The sequence below is a fragment of the Neomonachus schauinslandi genome, chromosome 2, assembly GCF_002201575.2.
Source record: "Neomonachus schauinslandi chromosome 2, ASM220157v2, whole genome shotgun sequence".
Lineage (NCBI taxonomy): Eukaryota > Metazoa > Chordata > Mammalia > Carnivora > Phocidae > Neomonachus > Neomonachus schauinslandi.
In genome coordinates, this window is record NC_058404.1 from 172,842,041 (window position 1) to 172,866,656 (window position 24,616).

The following is a 24,616-nucleotide window of genomic DNA, read 5'->3' on the forward strand; positions in this document are numbered from 1 at the left end:
TGAAGGCATGCACAGAACATACAGATTCTTAATTATCTCACAAATTTGGTGAGGTGAGGCCATCTACTATGGCTGAGGGAAGACACTGGAGCAGGGGGGAGAACTTGGGGCTGGGGCGGCAGTGGTGCTACGTTGTTGAGATCTTTCTATGCTTCCTCCCATGGATGAGGAGGAGGATTGGCTTGATCTCCAAGTTCTGTTGGGGCTTTAACATTCTACCATTAAAAACTCCTGGTGATTGGGGCGCCTTGGTGGCTCAGTGGGTTGAACATCTGCCTTTGGCTCAGGTCATGATCCCAGGGTCCTGGGAGTGAACCATTGAGCCCCACATTGGGCTCCCTGCTCAGTGGGGAGCCTGCTTCTCCCTCTCCTCCCTCCCAGTGCTCTCTAGCTCTGTCTCTCTCAAATATATTTTTTTTTTTTTTACTCCAACTGAAGATGATTATTAACTTTGTTATTTCAAGCCTTAAGTCTAAACCCTTCCTTTCCTCCCCATTCAAAATTCATCTTCTGGAAGCTCCCTCTGTCCCCCAACATACCCACTGCTCTGTTACATGCATATTATTTCCTATCCTCTGCCTGTGGGCGCCTTTACATATCACAAACAAGCTCAGGTGATGTTCTAACACTCTGTTTTTCACGTCCTTTTAATCCTATAAAGCTATGTGTGTTCTCTTTCCACACAGAATTCTGGAATATGGGCACTACTGCATTTAATCATCGTAATTTATAGGGTGTGGAGTTTTTGATGGAGAGTCACAAGTGCTTTCCTGGTTGTTAGTAAGAGACAAGGCATTGCTATCACAAGCAGTTTGAGAGAAAAATAACAGGAAGGTGATACTATCTTACTGAATTCAGGGCTATAGGTGGTAAATGGCCTCAAACTGGCGATGTTTTGAAAGCAAAGCCTCAGTGATGTGGAGTGTATTGACACACAGACTCTAATTTGAATTAACTCTGTAAATGAAAATTTAACAGATAAATCCCACAAACTTATTGAAATAAAAAAAACCCGTTTATAACTTGGAAAACAAATGATATATATTCTCCATTTTATTTTCTTCTTTCTAAAAGCCCTCCAAAAAAATGAAACCTTTCCTGAACTTCTGACAGGTTCCAAGGTATCAAGGTCCTTCACGAAACTTCTTTACTAATCACCAGTGCGGCTCTTGGCAAGTCACCGAAACTCTCTGTACCACAGTTCTCTCATGTGCAAAACTAATTTTTGATGGTTCTAATACTGCAAGTCCCAACCTTGGCTGCACAGGGAATCCCCTGAATTGCTTTAAAAAAATCCTGATGCCCATGTGAGGCCCCAGACCAAATAAATCAATCTCTGGAGGGTGGGACGAAGCAACAGTATTTTTAAAACTCCCCAGGTAATTCCAGATGTTCAGCCCCGTTAAGCCCAGTGTTCACGGCTGACTTATGACAAGCCAAATCTTAGATTGGTGACTTTCCGAATGTTGTAAACATGTCCCACTGTCAGAAAAAGCATTTCCTAGTGTGCCTGAGTACCCACATGAATAGGTTTTAAGATTTCAATAAAAAGAGTGTGTGGAATGTATCTGTCAAATTTTATAAAAAAGCCATTTCCATGCACTCTGACATTTTCTATTCTATAAATTAAACAATTAAATTTTCATGACCTACACATTGAAAAATACAGGCTTGGTCCTATAATTTGGCCACTAGATGGAGCCCTCACATTTAAAGAAAGGAACTCCAGATTCGGAACTCCACAGAGCAGAGTAAGAATAAACATGCCTGTGATTGAATAGCTTACATCTAGACAAAAGATCTTTTGTACTAGAAGCAGCGTGGCTGTTGGAAAATGGTAGTTATATTAATAGTAGCTAACACTGACGAAGAATGAGACCCTGTGTTGAGTGCTTCACTCTGGCTGTTGTACTCACAACCACCTGATGAGGTCACTATTCTCCCCCTTTCCCAGTTGAGGGCACTGAGAACCGGAAAGGTTCACTGACGTGATCAACACTCAAAAAAAATGGCAGCTCTTGTCAGTGGGGACGAGCCGAGAGGAGAGAAGGGTTTGAAATCTCATCACAAAGTTACAAAGAGACAGAAGCAGAATTTAAGTCCAATTGTGCTGGGCTCTCGCTTCTAACTGTGACAAAAGGTAAGAGAGTTAAGGTTGATAACATCAATACGTAGATTAAATTTGTACAAAATAGGAGCACACTGGATTTTTTCTTTCCTGGGCATCTAGGCTTCAGAGGGCACACATTTAAAGAGAAGGGGAATGAACAGCGAGCACCACAGGGGGCAGAAGAGTGGCCTGAGGCAGAGGCTCTGATAAGAGGCTGCCTGGGTCCAGGCATGACTTTTGGTTTTATTCAAAGTGCACCGGGATCCCACTGAAGGGTTTTGACAGGGGAAGAACTTGATGGACTTTTTGCACAGCCCATGTCTTCACTTCATTCCCCTCCCTGGGCAAACGCCTTTTCCCCTGGCCTTTCCTGATCATCATCCTGTCCTCCATCCCCTCATGAGGCTTTCTTTTTTTTCACCAGCATTTAGCATTTAGCTTTAGCAGACATTATGTTAAATATCTTCTTATTTACTCTCTGCCTCTCCCCAGGTAGAAGCAGGCTCCATGATGGAAGCTGAAAAGTGAGTAACTCAGATGTTGGGGAGATGGGGAGTTGCTGTTTAATGTGTCCCGAGTTTCTGTTTGGGGCGATGGTTGCACAACATTGTAAATATAATTAATGTCACTGAATCGTACAATGGTTAAAATGGCAAATTTAATGTTATATTTTACCACAATAAAAAAAATCAAAATCATTAAAGTCAGTAACCCAAAATTCAAACCTACAGAGTGAATGAAAAAATATCGCTATTGAGGCCCCTGGGTGGCTCAGTCGGTTGGGCAGCTGACTCTTGATTTTGGCTCAGGTCTCAATCTCAGGGTCCTGGGACATAGCCCTACATCAGGCTCCTGGCTCAGCTGGGAGTCTGCTTGAGGATTCTCTCTCTCCCCCCTTTTGTCGCTCCCCCAACTCTTGCTCACTCTTTCTAAATAAATCTTTAAAAAATATTACTATCACTTACGGATTGCTTTCTGTGTACCAAGCACTTTACATCTGTTAGCTAAGTGGATCCTTGTAGCAACCCCATAAGGTGGATCTTATTATTGTTTCCATTTTACAGATGAGGAAACTAAGTCACAGACTAGCAATTTGCCCACGGTCACTCCGCTGGTAAGCAGAGGCAGGATTTATACTTGGATAGGCTGCTCTTAACCACTACACCTACTGCTGTATCTAACGCTTAGAATAGAGCCTGGCACGTAATCATTTGTTAAGTACTCATTTCAAGAGTAAGTATTTCAAAATGCTTACTTCGGCTGCTGGGTGGAGGACAGACATGGAGGGGTGAGGAACTGTGGGGGATAGTAGGAGGTCTCTGGGTGAAAGATGTGATTGCCCTGGAGGCAGAGATGAGCGGATGGTTTACATATATTTTAAGACAGAGATAACAGGATACGCTCATGGTTCTAATTGGAGGAATGAAAGAGGAAGCTGAGATCCAGGCTGCACTGTCCATTAGTGCCATGCATCTGCTGAGCACCTGAAATGTGGCTGGTAAGAATGAGGTGTCATTGTGTTAACTATACTGGAATTAAAAAACTTAATTTAAAAAAGGTGCAGATAATCTAATTTCAGGGTCTCTGGTGAGTGTTAATGCTTAATCTCATGTTTGACGAAGCCATCTATTAATTAAAAATATATAAAAAAAAGAAATGAGGTGTACTGATAGGCATAAGATACATTTGGGATTCCAAAGAGTTTACTTTTCTGTGATATTTTAATTTTTAGATTGATGTAGCGATGACAGTATTTTTGCTATATTGATATGTTATTAGTAAATATATTGTTTTAAAATGGGACTACTAGAAAATATAAAATGCCTTCTGTGGCTCACATTGTATTTCTATTGAAGGTGCCGATCTAGGATAATGTCCTGGTTTCTTGCTTGACCAATGTAATTGATGGTGACGCGTTTACTGAACTGGAAAATGTGGGGAGAGGGAGACTTAAGGGTGGAAATAAATTATGCTCAGGACACATAAAGTTTGCAATGTTTGTGAGATACCCAGGTGGAAATGGGCTGCCTGGGGCTTGAAGCAGAGGTCGAAGCTAGTGCTACTCATTGGATGCCATTAGCCTGCAGGTGACAGCTCGAGCCGAGTATAGGAGATCCCTTCCCGAAAGCCTGTATGTAGGAGAGAGCCCAGTAAGCACCCAGGACCAAGCCCAACATTTAGGGGTGGGGTAGAAACAGGTGACCAGATGTTGCAGAAATGATACTATTTTTCTATGTTCAACTTTCTAGCTAAGAAATACCTATACAGGGCGCCTGGGTGGCTCAGTCGTTGGGCATCTGCCTTCGGCTCAGGTCGTGATCCCGGGGTCCTGGGATCGAGTCCCACATCGGGCTCCCTGCTCGGCGGGAAGCCTGCTTCTCCCTCTCCCACTCCCCCTGCTTGTGTTCCTGCTCTCGCTATCTCTCTCTCTGTCAAATAAATAAATAAAATCTAAAAAAAAAAAAAAAAAAACTATACATTCATTATGGTTTCATGTCACTGTACTTTTACCTAGAATTCTTTTTTTTTTTTTTGTGAACTGCAGTTTATTTCAATACACACACTAGGAGTGCTTTTTATTTTTTAGACTACATTTGTAGAGTGTAGCAGCGGAAATTCTTAGAGGGCTTCCTTTATACAGAAATAACAAAACTCATTATGATGAACAAGTGCCATAGAGAAAGCTCACAAGATCCCTAAAAATCCATCATCAAAGGAAAAAGTACTGCTGCTTGAACTCTTGAGTGACACCTACTTTATGGCAAGCACCTTGGTAGGTTGGTATGCTTGTTGAGAGAGGGACATGTTTTTAGAGATTTTAAAAACGTCAGTTAATCCCCAAAGTTAAGTATTTCTTTAGAGAACTTTTAGTTTTAGATAACAATTAATGATCACGTAGTTAAAGAGCTCGAACTTTGTGGCCGGGTACCTGTGAGTTCATGAATGTGCTTAGCAGAATTGCTGGCCTGTGGTGAGTGCTTGGTAAATGTCATCATCATTGTTCTTGTTAGGAGTACTAGCAGAAGTCCCTCTGCACCGCCCCGTTAATTTCTATCCTATTAACAGGGTTCTCTGTGTGTATACACCATATAAAATAAGTGTATCACCTGTATCAGACCAGTTTATGCGTTTCTCCCCCTTGTTCTGAGATACAGCACATGTTTTCTTGGTGAACGTGTTCCTTTGCTTGGTGTTAAGGTGGAACTTTATGCGGCTGGTGTTTCCACGGGGAGAGACCCCCAGTTCTCTCCGTCCTTCAGTCACTCCTCTCGGTGGGGGAATGACTCTCTGGAGGCTTTGGGAGATGGAGCTGGGCATCTCTTTTTGGAATCTGCCTGTTGGCAGAGACCGAGTCTGCTCTGCTCCATTGAGCATCTGGGTGCCTGAGGACAGGAACCCTTGAGGGAGAAGTGAGGCTGTCCAGCACTGGGTGGTTAAGTAATGATTGTGACACTTGAACCCACTTACCTGGAAATTCCAAATGGCTAGATCCACAGAAAAGGTGAGTTTTTAAATGTTACCTGACTCCTGTGTTTGTCTCAGGTGGTTCAAAATTTAAGCATGGGTAATTGGAGTGTTATTTACTTATCTCTCTAAATCCCTAGTGTCTGGTACTTTCAGCCGGACACTTTGAGAAATAGACCAAGAACAGGGTTTTTGTGGGGCCAAGGCACACAGCTTCAGGCCTCTAGGGTGAGCGAGGAGGGGTCATGTGTTTTAATCTTGGTAGGTGGCAGGTGTCTCTATTGCGACATGCAGCTGTTGTTCACCATTGGCTTTTAACTGGTGGGGCTGAGTAGAAGGCTTCAGGCTTTGGCCAGTGGGGGGTCTTGTGGGGTTCCTATTGAGGCTTAGGATGGTTTTATCTGCAGGTGAATAGCTATTTTTATATGGGTAAGAAAATACTTTTAAAAAGATTTGAGAGAGGGAGGGAGCAGGGGGAGGGGCAGAAGGAGAGGGTCCCTGCTGAGCCTGGAGCTGGACTCGGGGCTCGATCTCATGACCCTGAGATCATGACCTGAGCCAAAATCACGAGTCAGATGCTTAACCGACTGAGCCACCCAGGCGCCCCGGTATGAAAATAATTTTATGGAGTCAGGACTGTAGTTGCTTGCCTTGGAAGGCAGTCATGATGGAAGTCAAGATGAGGAGAGTGTTTGTACAGGTAAGGCTTTTAGATATTCATGAGCTAAATGACCTTTTGCTATTTCTCAGCTGTGCCTGTTGGCCAGGACTTGCAAGAGGAGACATAGCTGAGCTCCGTGTGCACTCCATGTGCATTGGTAGGATCGAGCCTTACATTATTAGTGCCAGGCCCAGGAAGCCATCATTATTCTGGCGGCCTCGGAATCCACACACTACATCCAGGGCCAGAAGAGGAAATTCATATGGCTAACTGCTTGTGATTATATGCTCTCAAGGGTCACCTGTGAAAGGGCGTATATTCAAAATAAATAGAATGTGCCATCTTCTTGGGTTGAAGTAGAGAACAACTCAAGATTATTGTCAACCCCAAGTCCCGACGCTGGGAATTAGGGAATGAAGGGAGAACTCAAGAGCTTTGATAAATGTGCTCTGGTTTGACAATCCTATCAGGAGCAATGGAAGATTGAAAAAATAAGGCAAACTGATTAAAAGTTGAAGGGACAAAAAGATTCTCCTGAGGGAAAGGCTGAGATCTTAGGAGACAAACTAAATAGGTATGACATCTTTGAAGGCCTGAGGAGCCAGCTCTCAAACATGGGACAGGCCTAAGTCTGTCTGCTCCTAAAAGAAAGGAGAGACCTTTAAGTTGCTTGTAGATCAGAAAGAGTGACCTGAGCCCAAGGAAACCCACCTGACGGAAGGCAAGATTCTAGGAAACAACCTGAAATGACTCCCCTAGAGGGCCCTGCAATCCAGAACACCTTTTGCAAACCCCTTCAGAAACTGCGGAGTCCAAAGTGAAGAGCCATCGAGGACCCACATTCAGGAGGTTGGGTCGGTGTAGAAAGTAGTTACGTATGTGGACAGACTGGATAGGAAAAGTCAGGTGAGAGAGGCCCCTGAAGGAGGCGTCTGGGTGTTTCCTGTGCTGTGAGGGTTCTGCTCGAGAAGCTCGTGAGGTAAGAACTCGAAGATGGAGACCAGGCGGAGCAGCTGTGGAGCATGTCCACGTCCGTCTCCATGCTCCATGGGAGCAAATCACCGGGGTGCAAGTGTCCAACTTCGCAAGGGAGAGAGGCAGGATTTGTTTGAAAAGGAGAAGCCCCTGGCATATCGAGAACTCGTAATTTCCTAGTTCTCCCATGAGGATTCTAAAGAGATGTCTTAGAAAATCAGTTGTTTGGGCTATAAATTAAGGGGGCAAACACCCTCAAATTTGGTAAACAAGGCTGGTCCCAAGCGTGTTAGGAAAGGGAAGGAGACCGAGGATTAGCTTAAGCTGTTAGAAATTCCCCTGAGCTTTCCTAAAATACTAGGTGTTGCTACTGTAGGGAAAGATAACACAGGGAAAAGCTCCTCAGGCCTCAAAAACTGGGGAGGGCTTTAAGGAGAATATGACAGAGGAAATGGTTCTCAATAGGCTCCTGAGACATCCACAGCATTTCTAGTTCTGGAATCTTCTTAGGGCAGTTCTCCAGGTGAAACAAATGTGTGGATGCCCTGAAAATCCTCTGTAGGAGCCATGCTTCATAGATGTAAGCGATGCTATAGCAAGAGACAGAGTAACATTTGTCAAGAATTTCACAGAAGGCTGTGGTTATGCCCCTGGGTCCCCACCTTCAGCGTGTGGGGCCAGCAGCCTGGGGCTCAAAGGCGAGAAGGGGGGCAGGGGTGGAGGAGCACCACTGCCCGCACTCATATTGCCCCTGGGAAAGACGGGCAGCTCTCAAATCAAGCCTGAGGTCTGGGGGTTGTCACCGTCCCGGGTATCAATCGGCAAGGGGGGAGCCTCTCCCTGTTACTTCCTGTGAGGGGAGACGGTACGTGTAAGGAGAAAGGTGCTCTGAGGATGGGTAAACAGAGGGCCCCGATTAGTCTCTTGATGGGAACTTTCTCCCAAATGAAGGCAGGTCCTCGTCCCCAGAATGCCTCACGGACAACCGGCATCCCAGCGTGGCAGAAACCAGACCGTTCCTGTTGAGTCTCTTTCACTTGCTACCACTGAATCTCTGCTGTGGTTTTTGGCAACACAGAGTATGGGTTGGGGGAACCCAGGGAGCCCAGGCTAACTTCTTTAGGGCCTAGGGTTGGCTGGTTTTCTAAATGTCGTGGGCGTGGGGACAGCACTGCTGTGGCTGGTTGTGTTTTATCATCTCTTTGGAAACACAGACTATTAGTTCATTTCTGCGAAGCTGAAGTCGGAACACCCATCCAGGGGAGGACCGCCCAAGCTTGTCCCAGGCATCAAGACTGCCTGTGAACCAGACTGAGCAGAATAAGACATTAGAGAAGATCCATTTTGAACTTTAATTTAAAAAATTTTATCCTACAAAAGCAAGAGCATTTCCAATTATTTTGCTATTCGACTTAACTAAATTTGCACTTGAATTTTTTGGATGTTAATCTTTTAACTTTAATTTATCCCATTACAATTAATAATGGCATGAGATTTCTATTCAAATATAGGACTATTAGCATTTCATTATCGGAGTGGACATACGCCATCTTTTAATGTCCTTACTGAACCTCCAAAGGCCTATCTTGGATAATGTGGCTGCACATAATTTGGCAAGGGAAATAGCATATAGACTGACTTTTGGGTTTAGGTACAGAGTAGCCTAGGTATTAATTTAATAATTGTATATTTCTGACCTGTTTTGGGGCTTTCTAGGGGAAAAAACCCCGCTGCCTGGCTGTGGTTGGGGAAAACCTACAGAAGCAGTAGTTGATAGTTGATCTGGGTGCGTGGTCTCATGAGGTCTGGGGGCAGTCCTGCCCAGACAGATGTTAATCTCCTCACCTGTGAAACAGGGATCCGAGAATGCTAAATGGGATTCCCATTCCCCACTCAGGGTGTTTCTATTTGGAGGAGATCTGTTAGAGTGACACCCCTGGCCTTTCCCCCTCTCCACTCCTTCCATCCAGGAGCGGAGTCCCTTATCTGATTGGTGATGGGGGAGAAAGTATGGAATTCGAATGAGTTCTCTTGCCTTCTCTTTCTGGGATCTGCCTGCAGCAAGTCCTCACCTGGCTCCAGTCCTCCACAGGGCAGGCTCCATGGGGTGGGCATGGGGGGGTGAGGTGTTAGACTGGCCGGGAGGTAGGTCATTCTGTCTTATGAAAGATTTAATAACTGGAACCAAATCGAAATCATGTTCTTCAACAGCTCTAATCGCCTAAAAGGTGACATTTTAATTTCCACCTGCCCGATTCCTGCAACCATCTCTTAACTGGTACTGGACTCGAGCAGGGAAAGTAAGGGCATTTTCCCTCACCTGCTACAGCCCTAACACTTGGGCTCCCTCCAGACTGGGAGAAGTCTGTCTTAACTTGTCTGTCAGAATCGATGCAGAATGATGAGCGCTCGGACGCCCACCTGCTTGGGTTCACATTCTGGTTCCACCGCTTACGGGCTGTGAACATTTGAGGAAAAACTTTAAAACTCTCAAAATGACATTTGTAAATTGGAAATAATGTAGCAACCACTCCATTTGATTGTCACAAGAACTGTAGTAGACACTAATATTATTCCAATTTTATAAATGAGGTAATTGAAGCTTAGAAAGACTGATGTTGTCCAAGGTCACAAGAGCAGATATTTGAACCCTGACAGTCTGAGTTCGGAGTGTATACTGTTTAATAATATGCTGTCTCTCTAAAATAACACCTGCCATGTGTTGGCTGCCTAAAATGTGCTTGGCATAGATTAGGAGCTTTATCTCCTAATGTCCCCAGTCCTATGTCGGTTAAAGACACAGACTTTATAGTCAAACAAATGTAGTTTTGATTTCCAACTGTGCAATTTTCTAGCTTAGTAATCTTGGGGAAGATCTCCTGAACCTCAATTTTTCATCTGTAAGTTGGGGACAACAATCCTTATGCCTCCAATGTTTGCTGGAAGGATTAAATGAAAGCGCCCTTAGTATTTGGCCTACTAGAAGCACTCAATGAAAGGCAGAAATTCTTATTCCCACTTTACAGATGAACAGACTGAAGATCCCAAGTGCCAAGTTCAAGTCTAACTGAGTCCAACTGATCCAACTAAATCAACTTGCTTTTTCCTATATGCTATTCCAGTTGTAAGTAATTACTGGCCTCTCCAGAGCGAATTTCTCCTTATATCATTCAGTTCTTCTGGGGAGAACAAAACCAGTCCTTACCTTTGTGAAAGATACCGCAGAATAACGCAGTGGGCTCCCAGCTGTGTTCTATGGAGCCCTTCTAGGGTCCTCTGGGGATGGCAATGGAAACAGGTGGGGGTAGGACAGAAGTCTAAGTACCTGGTCACTCTGCTTCAACTAGGACAGTCCTGCCTTCATTTGTCTTATAAAGAGATAGTTTACTTTTTTCATTAAATGAAATTGTTCCTTGAGAAAACAAAAACGAGAGAAGAGTAGGAGGCTTGGGATTGAGACGACTTCACATTTGCTAGTGTGTGGCCTTGCTCGATTCAGCTTCATGATTCTCTGTCTTGCTTTATTCAAGCGAAGAAGCAGAATCATAAAACCTTAATACATCCTGGGGTTTTAAGAGAGGAGTAAGTGAAAAAACATTAAATGTGCTTTGTGAAACACAAGTGCATGGCACAGGAGTAAATGGACCCTGGAGCTAGACTGTCAGGTTTGGGATTCGGTTCCCTTTCTTAATGTGTGACCCTGGGCATCTACTCAACTTCTCTGTGCCTTGGTTTGTTCTGTGAAGTGAAGGTAACAACAGTACCTTCCTCTTCATGCTGTTGGAAAGACTAAATGGTTGAAAATATGGAAACTTGCTCCATAATTATTTTGTTATATTTATTCTTTTTGGGGGGTATTTTTTGAGTATAGTTGACACAGGATGCTGTATTAGTTTCAGGGATACAACACAGTGATTACTTCTTCTTAGGTTTGACTGACTATAGTGGCTCTCTCTGTCCATCACAAGTCTTATGAACACCTTGCAAAACAGATCATAAAATGCTGCCCTTTTCTGAACCTCAAATCTAACATAATATTGAGCAGATTCATGACCTTTCATCTGGCTGTCCATTGAATGATCAGATAACTGGAGAAAAATCAGCTTTTGGAGGGGGGGACACAGAGGAGTGCATATTAGCAAGCATTTGCTAAGCTTTGGCTTTCCTTTATACAATTAGTCTGAGAGCTGAGTTATAAAATGGGAATTGAAATTGTAGCTGGTTTTATAGCCTCAACACAAAGGAAATAAAACGATTCCACTAGCTTTCTAGTTTCTAATTGAAAACCTATAAAAACAAATGTTCATTCCCTTGGCAGCTTTAAAACAACACATAGGTCCTTGGGAATTCCAGTGAAAATATCAGCAAAAAACTTCACCAATTCTTTAAACTTCTTACTTGTTAAAGAAATCTGTTGTTGAGCCCAGCATTACGGAGAAAGCAGTTTAAGAAAAATGACTTATAGAATTACATCGAGAGAGGACACATGGAGGGCTGTATTGAAAGAAATACTTTTCTAACAGTCACCAAATAATAAGGCACTCTGACCCAAAGGTCACTCAAAAAAAAAAAAAAAATTCAGGAAAATAAGGCAAAACGTAAGAGCCAGCAGAAAGGCAGTGGCTGTTTTAACAGGCCAAGGAATTGTCCCAAGATCCTAGCAGAACCAGGTTCGAGTCTGGCTGGCATCAGCCAAGGTTGCAAGGAAAAATGGAGTTCCCTCCTAACCTTCCTGAAATTGTGGACTGTCATCCAAGATGAATGATAGCTAGCTGAACTAAATGACACTGTGTCACACTGCTCACTTCTTAACCAAGAGCCTCATCATCATTATTATTTTTTGGCTTGTGTTTCACTTTTTGAGAAAGCTTAGATAATAAAATTGAACTTAAACCTGTCCAATAAAGATGACTGTTATATATGTCCTTTATTTCAATTCAGACTTCAGTATAGAAGCACATAATAATAGAATATTTAAAGTTCCCCAAACCAAAGTTGTTAGTATTTTGTAAAATGATTTATTAACAGGGACGTGGAGCCAACAGGCCCATATGTTGAGGAGGGTGGGATGGGGGGTGGATAGAGGGCATAGAGAGCCACACAAAATTTATTTTCATCATCATAATGAAAATCAGGCTTACGAATTTATATTTTAATTGTGAAAAAGATGGTCTAAACTAAAATATGCTTGAAGCTATTTTATTCTGAAAAGCTTCCCCCCCCCCCCCCCCAACTTTTATAATGACTTTGGTCTGACAGTGAAAATAATTTTAAAAACAAGGTTGTCTTTTGCAGGTTTTATAAAACCTTCACAGTGAGATTCATTTTTTGTGCTTTCCTCTCCCAAACCTTGGGAGATGCTGAAAACATTTCTTTTTCAATGGAAAGGGGAGGAAGGAGCCATTTGCCGAGGTGGACGCCGTGACTGCTACGTCTGTTCATCAAATCACACTGTCATGCGGTGGTCCCCACTCTGGCACGTGTCCTCGAGTGTGGCCTGTGCACCACTGGCCTGTCATTGGGTCTGCCCTAAAGAATGTGGTTAGCAAGTAGCTGAAACTGTAAAAACTGCCTTCGAGAGCTTAAATGTGAGTTATTTCTATTTTAAAAAATTCTGCAATAGGAAAATGATAAAATGTTTTAGGGGCTAGAGAGCTGGGATCATGACATCTATTCACAAAATGTCCTTTGGAGGTACAGTAATTTTATATTCAGCTCAGTACAGTAGATATGCATTCCTAATACATATCACACTTCGTGCTAGGTACTGGAGACCCAGGACAAAAATAAAACTCCTCCTGAGATTCCATAATCTATTGATAAGTACATATAAAACCAATATGAGTCTAAATAGAGCTCCAAGTAAGTGACACAAAAGTGTAGAGTAATATTTTAAAATAGTTACCATTTGGAGGTTGCTGTTTGTGTACTGAATACTTTGCATGTATTATTTGATATTGATAATAGACCAAGGAAGTATTATCCCACTTTAAAGATGAGGAAACGGAGGTTCAGTGAAATTAAGGTTTGTGGGATCAGGATTAATTTAATCTTCAGGAATAACTGGATGACTTTCCATGTCAGTCTCTATGTGAGAACAATTTAGTACAGTGATATTGTTTTATTTATTTTTTAAAGATTTATTTGTTAGAGCAGGGGGAGGGCAAGAGGGAGAGAGAGATCCCTAAGCAGACTCTGCACTGAGCCCAGAGCCCAGTGCAGGATTCAGTTTCACATCCTTGAGATCATGACCTGAGCTGAAATCAAGAGTTGGACGCCTATCCAATGGAGTCACCCAGGTATGCCAACGTTCTGTTTTTTTTTTCCCCCAAATTTTTATTTAAATTCTAGTTAGTTAACGTATAGTGTAATACTGGTTTTAGGGTTATATTTTGTTTCTTAAAAGGTGAAAGCATCTTGCTCCAGAGCCTCACAAAAATGACTGTTTTTAACCATTATCTATGCTGCCTTTTTCTGAGGCAGGCATTAACAGGTAAGTTACAAAACAATATTCCAAAGGTTAATTAACATATGAAGACCTATTTCTAAATGTCACTAGCCACCAAAGATGTAGAATAAAGTAAGATACCCCTTTTTCACCTATCAAATTTGCAAAAGTGTTAAATATAGGGGTACTATCCAGAGCTGATAGGTGGGCATGCCCTCTGGGTAGAAACACAAATTGCAAATTCCTTCTGGAAAACAAGCAGAAAATCAGGATGGCTCACAAATATTAATGACTTTTGGCCTAGTAATTCTGCAGCTTGGAGTTTATCCTCCAAGAAAAAATTAGGCAGCTTGAATTTATATGAAAATGTTCAATGCATTAATATTTATAATAACAAATGACCTACATATTTAACAAGGCAATTTTTAATTACATAAGAGTTCACTGATATGCTAGAATATCCTACAATTATTAAAGTCATAATTTTAAAACATATCATTGAAAAAGGCTTATGATAACATATTGGAAAAATGTCTCTGAAGAGACAGAATAAAGCAATGGATAAAGGGAGTGAATTCTAGAGTAACACCCCCAGAGTTGATACCTCAACTATGTGCTTGATCGGCAGCCTTGTGCAAAGTACACCACCTTTCTAAGCATCAATACCCTCCTCAGGGAAATGGGGATTACAAAAATAATACCTATGGCAGAAGATGCTTATAATTAAAACATGCAGACACTTAGAATTGGGCCTGGCATATATTAAAAATATTAGTTAACACATTAATGGTGAGGATCTCTAGATGGTGAGATTATGGGTGATGACTTTTCTATTTTCTTTATAATCAATCATCTGCAAATTCCTGTCAATAAGCATTGATTCTATAATAGGCATTCCTAGAGTAATCACAAAGCTAGTTATTAATTATGATTGATATTCATAAAATATAAAGGAAGAATCTTCCTATTGGTAGACTTATAGAATTCATTACTAGTTAGAAATGGGTCTTGAATTTTATTAAGTGCTTTATTTGGCAGCAATTAACATTTTTGCATTGATTCACTTATTAATGGGCTTTCTCCTTAATCTTACATTTCTTGGATAACAGTATGGTAGATACTTTTGTTTTTTTGGTCGAAACTTTTCTAAACTTTTGAATTTAGTCATTTATAAAGAATTCTTGGATCTATATTAAAATTAGTAAGGGGCATTTTTGTGTTCTTTCAGATTTGGGATCAGGGCTATGCTAGTTTAAACAGTGAACAGGATGGCTTTTGCATTCCTGTCTTCACAATGGAATGATTTGCATGGGAACATGTTCCTTGAAAGCTTACAAGAATACACAGGTAAAACCACTTTTTATTTTTCCACTTTTTGGAAGCAAAAGGAACCTTGTTTTTGGAACTTAAGCTTTGATCAGCTTTCAGTGTCTTTGACAACTACCAGTTTGTCCAACTCCCTTGAATCGGTTTTGGTAATTAACACTTCTCAGGAAAGTGTTCATATCATTCAGCTTTGAAACTTTCAGCATTGAGTTTTACACAGTATTTTCTTGGAATTTTAAGAGTTTTCTTGTGATAGGAATGTTTAAAACTTTGTATGTGTAATTCTTAGACTCATGGCACTTAGCACTCTATTAGCACCATTGCTGTTATTATTTCTATATATGTGGCTACATCATCTTTTTTAGTTAATTTTGCTTCTATGTATTTGCTCTATTTTGTTAGATTTGTGAAAGACCTACATTTTTACTGCTCGTCAAAATAATTTGTGCAGATTTTTCTTCTATTATGTCTGATTATTGTTTCTAACCCTACTGTTTTCCTTGCTGAAAACACCTGTACTTCAGGGGTTGGAGTCCATTCTCTGTTATTTTTCCTTTTATTTTTTAATCATTCCTTTTCCTCTGCATATCAAGAAATTATATTTATTCTCTGCAACACTGACTTGATTTTTACTACATTAATTCTACTCTGTTTTCCTTGCAAGTCACCCATTTCCTATCATTTAGCTGTTTTTTTACATTACTCTGTTCACATCATACAATTTTCAGCCTCAAGAGAGTCCTCGGCACACTACTGAGCTGCCAACATGTTTTCTAAAGTCTTTTGTTTCCTGGAGCAAAGCATTTTCAGATATATTACCCTTCTTCCTAGTCCACATCCTTAATCCACAAAATCTTTTTCAAAAGCTTTTTTTCCATGCTTGATGTTGAATATATAGAATGTCTGGCTTGCTCTCTTGTCCTGATCTCCGTCCATTTGAGTGTTGGTCAAATCTTCCTCTCCCTCTGTTGCTGGAGGACAAATTGATGACCTTTCTCCTACTTCAGAAACCAGTGTCTAATGGGCATTTAGCAGAATGAGCTGGATCTATCCACCACTGCTGCTTATCTCTAAGTGTCTTCAGTGATGGGGTATATGAATACTTAGAATTCTCAGAATGCAGTGCTACTAAGGTATTTCCAACAAACAACTGGTTTATTGGGAACACCTATGCCAAAATACGGTAAGCTACCAAACCTCTATTATGTTCCTTGTTGATAATGATTTGTTGGTCTTGAATTTTTGCTGATTGCACTTTGACTACCTTTCTGGAAAGCTGCAGATGTACAGCCATGAATGGCAGCTTAGTTATTTCATATGACTGCCGAGGATTTTGAAGCTAAAGGGTAGGTAGTGAGGTCAGAATGAAGCATCTCATACCAAGTGGCAGAAGTCATGTTTAGAGTAGTTATGACTATGAACTTCAGAGTCAGTCTATCTAGCTTCAAATCCCAACTGTGTGTGCCTATTTCCTTATCTTTAACATGGAGATAATTAACACCTACCTTATTACTGCTGTCGTGAGGTCACACAAATTACTATGTATAACCACATAAGTAATGCCAAGTAAATGTCTGCTACTATCATTATTTATTACCCACATTTTGTGACTCTTTATTTAGCTCTACATGTCTTATAACTAGTTGAATTTCCTTCTTGATTTGCTCTAGGTTTTAGCATTGTAAATTTTTATCTTTGCTTTCTAGCCTAGTTCGTTCTAGTTCATTGTAAAGCTAGGACAGTCGGACAGAATTTACGATGTGAGTCTGTATGCTTTCATTCATTTTCTTGCCAAGGATTAGAGGGATGATGGCTTCTATGGGAGATAAGGAAACACAAACTAATCACCTTTAGAAACGAACAGTTTTCTGTGCTGCACAGCACAATGGCATGTGAATGTGCCTTAAAATAGAATGAAAAGTATGGAGTGGAACGTTAAGAAGGTGGAAGTCGGGAATGCTATTCTTTAACCTCGATATCTATGAGCTGGAGGCATACTGAAAAGGTGTTACTAGTAGATGACTATGCTCCAAGGGGAATTCAAGACCTGTTGATAAAGAGGACTTTGTAGGTTGGACTGAACACACATCTTAATTCAGGGGAAACAAAAGCTGAGCAAAGACAAATTGAGGAGCAAGACTGTGGAGTAGTTAATGTGGAAACCTCAGACCAGACCTACTGAGTTTCTGTCCTGCATTGTTCCTTCACTAGCTGTGTGTGCTTGCAGCCCAGGAATCTTTTTTGGTCCCGGGTTACCTCATCTGTACAATGGTTATAACAACGGCAACTTTTTCATACGCTATTGGGAAGAGTAAGTGGATTAATCCACATATTGTACTCACAGTACAGCCTGTGTAAGTGTCCCATTAATGTTTTACATGTTTACATCGATTCATAAATCTCTAAATATAATCTGGACATTTTCTTAAAGATGAAGGAGTCAAACAAGTGCGTGTTTAGTTTAAGTAATAGTGTTGAGGTAGAGGGTGCCTGGGTGGCTCAGTCGTTAAGCGCCTGCCTTCGGCTCAGGTCATGGTCCCAGGGTCCTGAGATGGAGCCCCACATCGGGCTCCCTGCCCTGCTGGAAGCCTGCTTCTCCCTCTCCCGCTCCCCCTGCTTGTGTTCCCTCTCTCGCTGTGTCTCTCTCTGCCAAATAAATAAAATCTTAAAAAAAAAAAAAATAGTGTTGAGGTAGAGATAATTAGGTAGTAAGTAAAATAAGACACAAATAAATTGTTATTAAATGTACAATTATTATTAAGATAAAACTCATTTTAATTTCACCTAACAATGAATTGAAAGGATTTCACTGTACCATATTTTCTTTTTTTTTTTTTAAAGATTTTATTTATTTATTTGAGAGAGAGAGAATGAGAGAGAGAGAGCACATGAGAGGGGGGAGGGTCAGAGGGAGAAGCAGACTCCCTGCCGAGCAGGGAGCCGGATGCAGAACTCGATCCAGGGACTCCAGGATCATGACCTGAGCCGAAGGCAGTCGCTTACCCAACTGAGCCACCCAGGCGCCCCCATATTTTCAATATAGTGTATGAACATAGTATTAATTTTCTTATTAAAAACACAGTATTTCAAGAAATAGCAATGACTTTTTGACTCCCTAAAATTTATTTCATTTTTGTCCTCACACTTTATGAATGTTATTACCGTGAATACAGTTCTGCTTCATTTTAGAAGGCCATTGTTAAAATACAAATAGTTTAAAATTGTAAGAATTGATTTCTTTGCATTAGAAAAACTTTTAAAAAAGGAAAAATTATTCTGTACTACAGAGTAAAAGGAGATAGAATATCAGCACATATTTTAACATTTTCTCCAAGGGAATAAAAAGGTGGAACATATATTCAGTTGGTTGGTTTGTAATGCTAAGAAAGGAGAACTAAGTGAGAGATAGCTGGTAAACACGAGCCAATATGTGTCAACCATAATTATTGATTATACACCATGAAGTGAGAAAAGGGAAACTCTTGCCTCCATTTCCTGAGAAACTTCAACACATTTAATTAGAATAAAAGCAGAAATTATATCATTGATAAAAATTAACAGGAAAAGCTTTGTCTTAAACTTTATTAAAGAAACTATTTTGGCCATCTATTAAGAGGAAATAGAAAACACAGTGATTATGGTTAATAAGAAAGTAAAGGAATGTATGGTGGTCCATGTGGGTAGCAAGACCCTCATCTACGCTGTAGGAACAGGCAGACTAAAAACCAAACACCACTTTAATCTGTAGGTGTGTTCACACTATGTAACACGGCGCCTGGGTGGCTCACTTGGTTAAGTGTCTGCCTTCAGCTCAGGTCATGATCCCGGGGTCCTGGAATGGAGCCCTGCATCGGGCTCCCTGCTCAGCGGAAAGTCCGCTGCTCCCTCTGCCTCAGCCCCTCCCCTTGCTCATGCTTCCACATGCTCATGCTCTCCTGCGCTCGCTCTCTCTCTCTCTCCCTCATAAATCAATAAAATCTTAAAAAAAAACCCCACAGTTACAAATCTAGTAAAAACTAAGGCTGGGCTGAACGTTTTATAATGAAGCTCCAGTCTCATTATTATTCCTGTCTTGAAGAAATGAGGCATAGAGATGGATGTAATGACTAATACAGATTCTTTTTATACTTCTCCATTTTGGAAAAAGTTGAGTCCAGTACTTCATAGACACTGCTGTAGAAAATTAAGATGCAATCACTTCCTTGTTGGTTCATCAGGGTCACCCCTACATTTATAACTGGTTCAAACTGGAGACCAATTAATATCCATTTTCACAGGGACATAATTCAAAGCCTCTTCCAAATGCTTACTCAGCTACCTCTTACAAAGCCCACACCCATGTTTGGGCAAGAAAATAATTTTATGGTTAAAGCACCATGGTTAATTCACAGCCATGAAAAGATAACCTTTTTAAATGATGTATAATATTGATGGTGGTATATGAGTATCTGATTCTAGGTCAGAAACACTCATCTTAATGACAGGTCTGGAAATCTTGGAGCATTCATGTATGCCTTTTTAAAAATAGACAATGTATAAATGCTGAACTAAGTAAAAATAAGCAGAGATTCTCTCTCTCCAAGTTAAAACTAAAAAGTTAAAGCCATTACTTCTTCCATAGTCGGAAATGTTATATGTAAATAAATAAAAATGCTGAAATATTTAAATTGCCTCAAATCATTCAGTTCAGTTCTGCAAAATGGCTAGGAAGATGGTTTTTCCAACTTGTTAAAGCAAAGCAGGGTGGGGAGGTGGAGCACTGAAGATCTACGACTAGATGTGCACTTCCCCCAGGATCTCATAGGTGCTGAAGAAGAGAAAGAACAGCAAAAAGGGAAGGACCTCCCGGTATTTCAGGGGCTGCTATGGACGATGAGAATCAAGAAGGGGCCATAAAACAGAGAAGTCCCTCAAGGCTGTCCCATATTTGTGCATATCTCCAAGCTAGGAGAGCACCTGCTTTGACCTCCAGCCCCAGTGTTTTCTTTGCATTTGACCCATAATAGATGTTCAAAAAACTGCTCCTCTCCTGATACTTGAAAGAAGAAAAGTAAAAACCAGTATCAGAAGTGTTTGTAGAGTTCTGATGATCCACACTGATTTTGCGACTCAGTCTGCTCCTTATTCACTCTTGGTTACAGGTTTTACTCCCCTCCCACACTGCCTAAGATGGAAAAGACTCAGGAAGAAAACAGATTGCGAGTAATAAATATTATACATTCTTGCTGGTTCATATAGATTTTATATTCAGCAAATAATTACCTTTTGTAGAGCTGGATTGTATAGGTTATTCCATGATGTGAGAGTTTCTGTGTGTAATTTAAGTGTCTATGAGGGTGGGATGGTTGGAAGAGCCCTAGGTATTAGCATAAGCACCTTTGACTCATCCTCCTCCTTCAACCCCCCATTTAAACAGTCAACATCAAATCTATTTTTTTTTTAAAGATTTTATTTATTTATTTAGAGAGAGAGAGAGCAGCACATGAGAAGGGGGAGGGTCAGAGGGAGAGGCAGACTCCCCACTGAGCAGGGAGCCCAATGCGGGACTCGATCCTGGGATTCCAGGATCGTGACCTGAGCCGAAGGCAGTCGCTTAACCAACTGAGCCACCCAGGCGCCCCTTTTTTTTTTTTTTTTTTAAGAGAGAGACAGCAAGCGTGAGTGGGGGGTGGGGAGGGGTAGAGGGAGAGGGAGCGAGAGAATCTCAAGCAGACTCCCTGCCGAGTGTGGAGTCTGATGTGGGGCTCGATCTCAACAACCCTAAGATCATGACCTGAGCTGAAATCAAGAGTTGGATGCTTAAACCGATTGAGCCACCCAGGCGCCGTGACATCAATTCTATTTCTTAAATGTCTCTAATCTATGCTCACCTCTCTATTTCACCTCTCACCACACCAGATAATCTTTCACCTGGATAACGTCACCTGCATGACATTAGCTGGGCTCCCCTGTCTCTAGCTTCTTCACAGTACTTTCTCCAGAGTTACCTATCTGAAGAGAATGTTCCTCCTCACTGTCGACAAGCATAAACTGAAACTTGCTCTGGCCTCAAACTCCATTTCTTGCCTCACATTCTTTGCTGCCCTGTCATGACGCCTCTATTCTCACTACATTCAGGAACTGTTGGTCTCTGGACATTCAAGGCACCATCACATTCCCTGCACTGGATCTAGAGATGAGAAGCTCTTAGTCCTTCTAGCTTCTGTGCCGACATCACTTCCTCTGTAGCCTTCTTCTGACTCACAGAGTCAGAACAAATCACTTTCTCCTTTTTGCTCTCATAACACTTGTCTAACACCATATTGATGCATTTGTCAAACTGGGTATTTACCTGCATACACATCTCTTTCTCTCTGTTTAGGTGGGGCTTAGGACAGAGATAGTATATTCCTTATTTTTGTATCTTCGAGCACACAGAATATTCAGATATTAATCAAAGAATTTAGCATAGAGTCTTATACATGCTAGGCCCTCCAGTAGATTTCTTTTTTTATTGAGCAACACTGTGCATTTCCAGAACCACATGGGGACTTTAGGTTGGTCTGGCACAGCAGACCTGGACCTTGTACTGTAAGTGGATAGATACTCGGTAAGTGTAACAGGGGAAAAATCTAAGAAATCTTTGTTGTTTTCATAATTTGCATGTATGGCATTTCCAAGCACAGATTTTGGCAGCTGCAAGTTCCTCTGTCCAGGGAAATTATATTAAAAAGTCAAAGTTTATTACAGAATTTCATGGCTTGCTTAAGCAATTTTAATAAAGCCTTGGGCAAAACAGCTACATTCCCCATTGGAGAAAAGTATATTGCACGCTAGACCAGTGATTATTTTCTCTAACTCATTCAACTATGTGAAAGAATCCCACAAAACTGAAACAGAGCATTATGGTACAATTCCTGTGTTTTCTTTTTTAAAGATTTATTTATTTTTTTTTAGAGGGGAGAGGGGGAAGAGGAGCAGAGGGAGAGAGAATCCAAGCAGACTCTGTGCTGAGCACAGAGCCCAACTCAGGGCTCGATCTCACGACCCTGAAATTAAGACCAGAGCAGAAACCAAGAGTGGGATGCTTAACCAACTGAGCCACCCAGGCACCCCCAATTCCTGTGCTTTTATAGTGTGAGAAGAAAGAGACCGGGAGAAAGGGATGTCAGTTCTAGACCTCACTATCACCTCCAAGTAAATCACTTAGGGTCTTATAGGAAGATTATGGGCATATGGGCTCTGGAATTGGAGACCTAGGTTGGAATCCTGGCTCCATCTCTTACTAGTTGTAAGACTTCAGGCAAATTAAAGAAATGACTTCTACTTCACCATCCTTGTTGACAGAGCTGGAAAAGTAACAGTAGTAATGGGTTAGTATAAGAAATAGTATAGTGCTCAGCACAGAATCTGGCATATTTTAGGAGCTTAGGAAATATTGGATGCTTTCATTTCTTCAGGTCTCAATTTCTACCTGTGTGTAAAACATAGGATTTTTCTTTTTTTACTACTTAGTTATATGATGATCGCAAGGCTCTTTCCAGTTCTGAAATCCCATCATCCTTTTATCTTTACAGGTACAAATAGTACTGAGAATCTTTGAAAGCGTTTTAAAAGCTGCTGCATTCTGATGAATGGGTCTCTTTCTTTTAATTTCCTCAGGTTTAATTTTCCCTTTTTTGAGCCTCTTTGAGATGGGCAACTAAATCATTAATTGCCAAACTCTCTTTTCTAATATACACATTGGAAACTATGCATTTCCTCCTTTTTTCCTGTAAGCACTGCTTTAGTTGAACCCCATGTATTTAGATGTTGTTTTCATTTTAGTTGGTTAAGAATATTTTAAAATTCCCCTTGTGATATTTCTTCTTTCACCCATGGTTTATTTAAAACTATGCTGCTTAACTTCCACATATTTGGAGATTCTACAGTTCTCTTGCGGTGATTTTTTTTTTAATTCCACAGAGGTCAGTACACAAATTTAGTATAATTTCAATCCTCTGAAATTTGTTGACTTGTGTTATTACCTGCCATATGGATGAATCACACTTTAATACTTTAGCAAATATTCTGTATGTAACTGAAAAAATCTGTAATCTGTAGTTATTGGTTGTAACAGCAACAACATAAACGTCAATTGGGTCATTGTGGGTCATAATTATTCAAATCTTACACTTACTGATTGTTTCCTGCTTATTTACTCAGATACTAAAAGAAGTTCATAAAAATTTCCAACTATTTCTCTTTTAGTTGTGTCAAGCTTTGCTTTATATACAGGCATACCTCACTTTATTGCACTTTGTAGATAAGTGTGTTTTTTACAAATGGAAGATTTGTGGCAGCCCTGCATCAAGCACATCTATTAGTGCCCTTTTTCTAATGGCATTTGCTCACTTTTCATGTCTCCGTGTCACGTTTTGGTTAATTCTTGAAATATTTCAAGCTTTTCCATTTCTGTATTTGTTAGGGTGATCTGTGATCTTTGATGTTATTATTGTAATTATTTGGGGGAAGGACACAAACTCTATCCATAGAGAACAGTGAACTTGATTGGTAAATGTGTGTGTTCTGACTGCTCCACCAAGAGTTGCCTGTCTCTCCCTCTCCTTGGGCCTCCCTATTCTCTGAGACACAATAATATTGAACTTAGGCTGATTAATAACTTTACCATGGCCTCCAGGTGCTCAAGAGAAAAAGAGTCACATGTCTCTCACTTTAAATCCAAAGCTAATGATTAAGCTCCGTGAGGAAAGTACCTCAAAAGCCAAGAGAGGCTGAAAGCGAGGCCTCTTGTACCAGCTAGCCGAATTGTGAATGCAAAGTAAAAGTTCTTGAAGGAAAGTAAAGGTGCTACTTGAGTGAACACACGAATGGTAAGACAGCCCTATTGCTGACAGGGAGAATGCTTGTCTGGATAGAAGATGAAATCGGCCACAATATTCCCCTAATCCAAAGCCCAGTCCAGCGCAAGTCCCTAATTCTCTTCAATTCTGTGAACGCTGAGAGAGGTGAGGAAGCTCAGAAGGAAAGTCTGAAGCTAGCAGAGGTTGGTTCATGAGGTTTAGGGAAAGAAGCCTTCTCTACAACATGAGCGTAAAGGTGAGGAAGCAGGTGCTCACGTATAAACCGCAGCAAATTAGCCAGGAGATTGGGGCAAAATAATTAACAAAGGGGCTACACTAAGCAGATCTTCAATGCAGACAAAACAGCCTTCTGTTGGAACCTTCTGGGACTTTCACAGCTAGAGAGAAGTCAGTGGTTGGCTTCAAAGGACAGGCGGGTCTCTTGTTAGGGGCCAATGCAGCTGGGGACTTTCAGTTGAAGCCAGTGCTCATTTACCACTTCAAAGATCCTAGGGCCCTCAAGGATTATGCTAAATCAACTCTGCCTGTGCTCTCTACATGGAACAACAAAGCCTGGATGACAGCACATCAGTTAACAACACAGTTTACTGAATAAGCCCGCCGTCAGGACCTGCTGCTCAGAAAGACTGCTTTGAAAATATGGCTGCTCATTGACCACGCGCCTGCTCACCCAAGAGCTCTGATGGAGATGGACAAGATCAATGTGATATTCATACCTGCTAACACAACCATTCTGCAGCCCACGGATCAAGGGCTCATTTCAACTTGCAAGTCTTATTAAAGAAATA

The 24,616-nt window shown here is 41.1% G+C and overlaps 1 protein-coding gene and 1 long non-coding RNA gene across 2 annotated transcripts in view; one reads left to right on the forward strand and one right to left on the reverse strand.

Moving 5' to 3' along the window:
- NWD2 (NACHT and WD repeat domain containing 2) overlaps positions 1 to 24,616 on the reverse strand; it is a 182,600-nt gene that overhangs the window by 50,168 nt on the left and 107,816 nt on the right. The window lies entirely within an intron of this gene.
- The window catches only part of LOC110590845, a 194,990-nt gene continuing 185,330 nt past the window's right edge, over positions 14,957 to 24,616 (forward strand). Inside the window, exon 1 of the long non-coding RNA XR_002480978.1 lies at positions 14,957 to 15,006. This is a non-coding gene — a long non-coding RNA (uncharacterized LOC110590845). The remainder of the gene's footprint in view (positions 15,007 to 24,616) is intronic.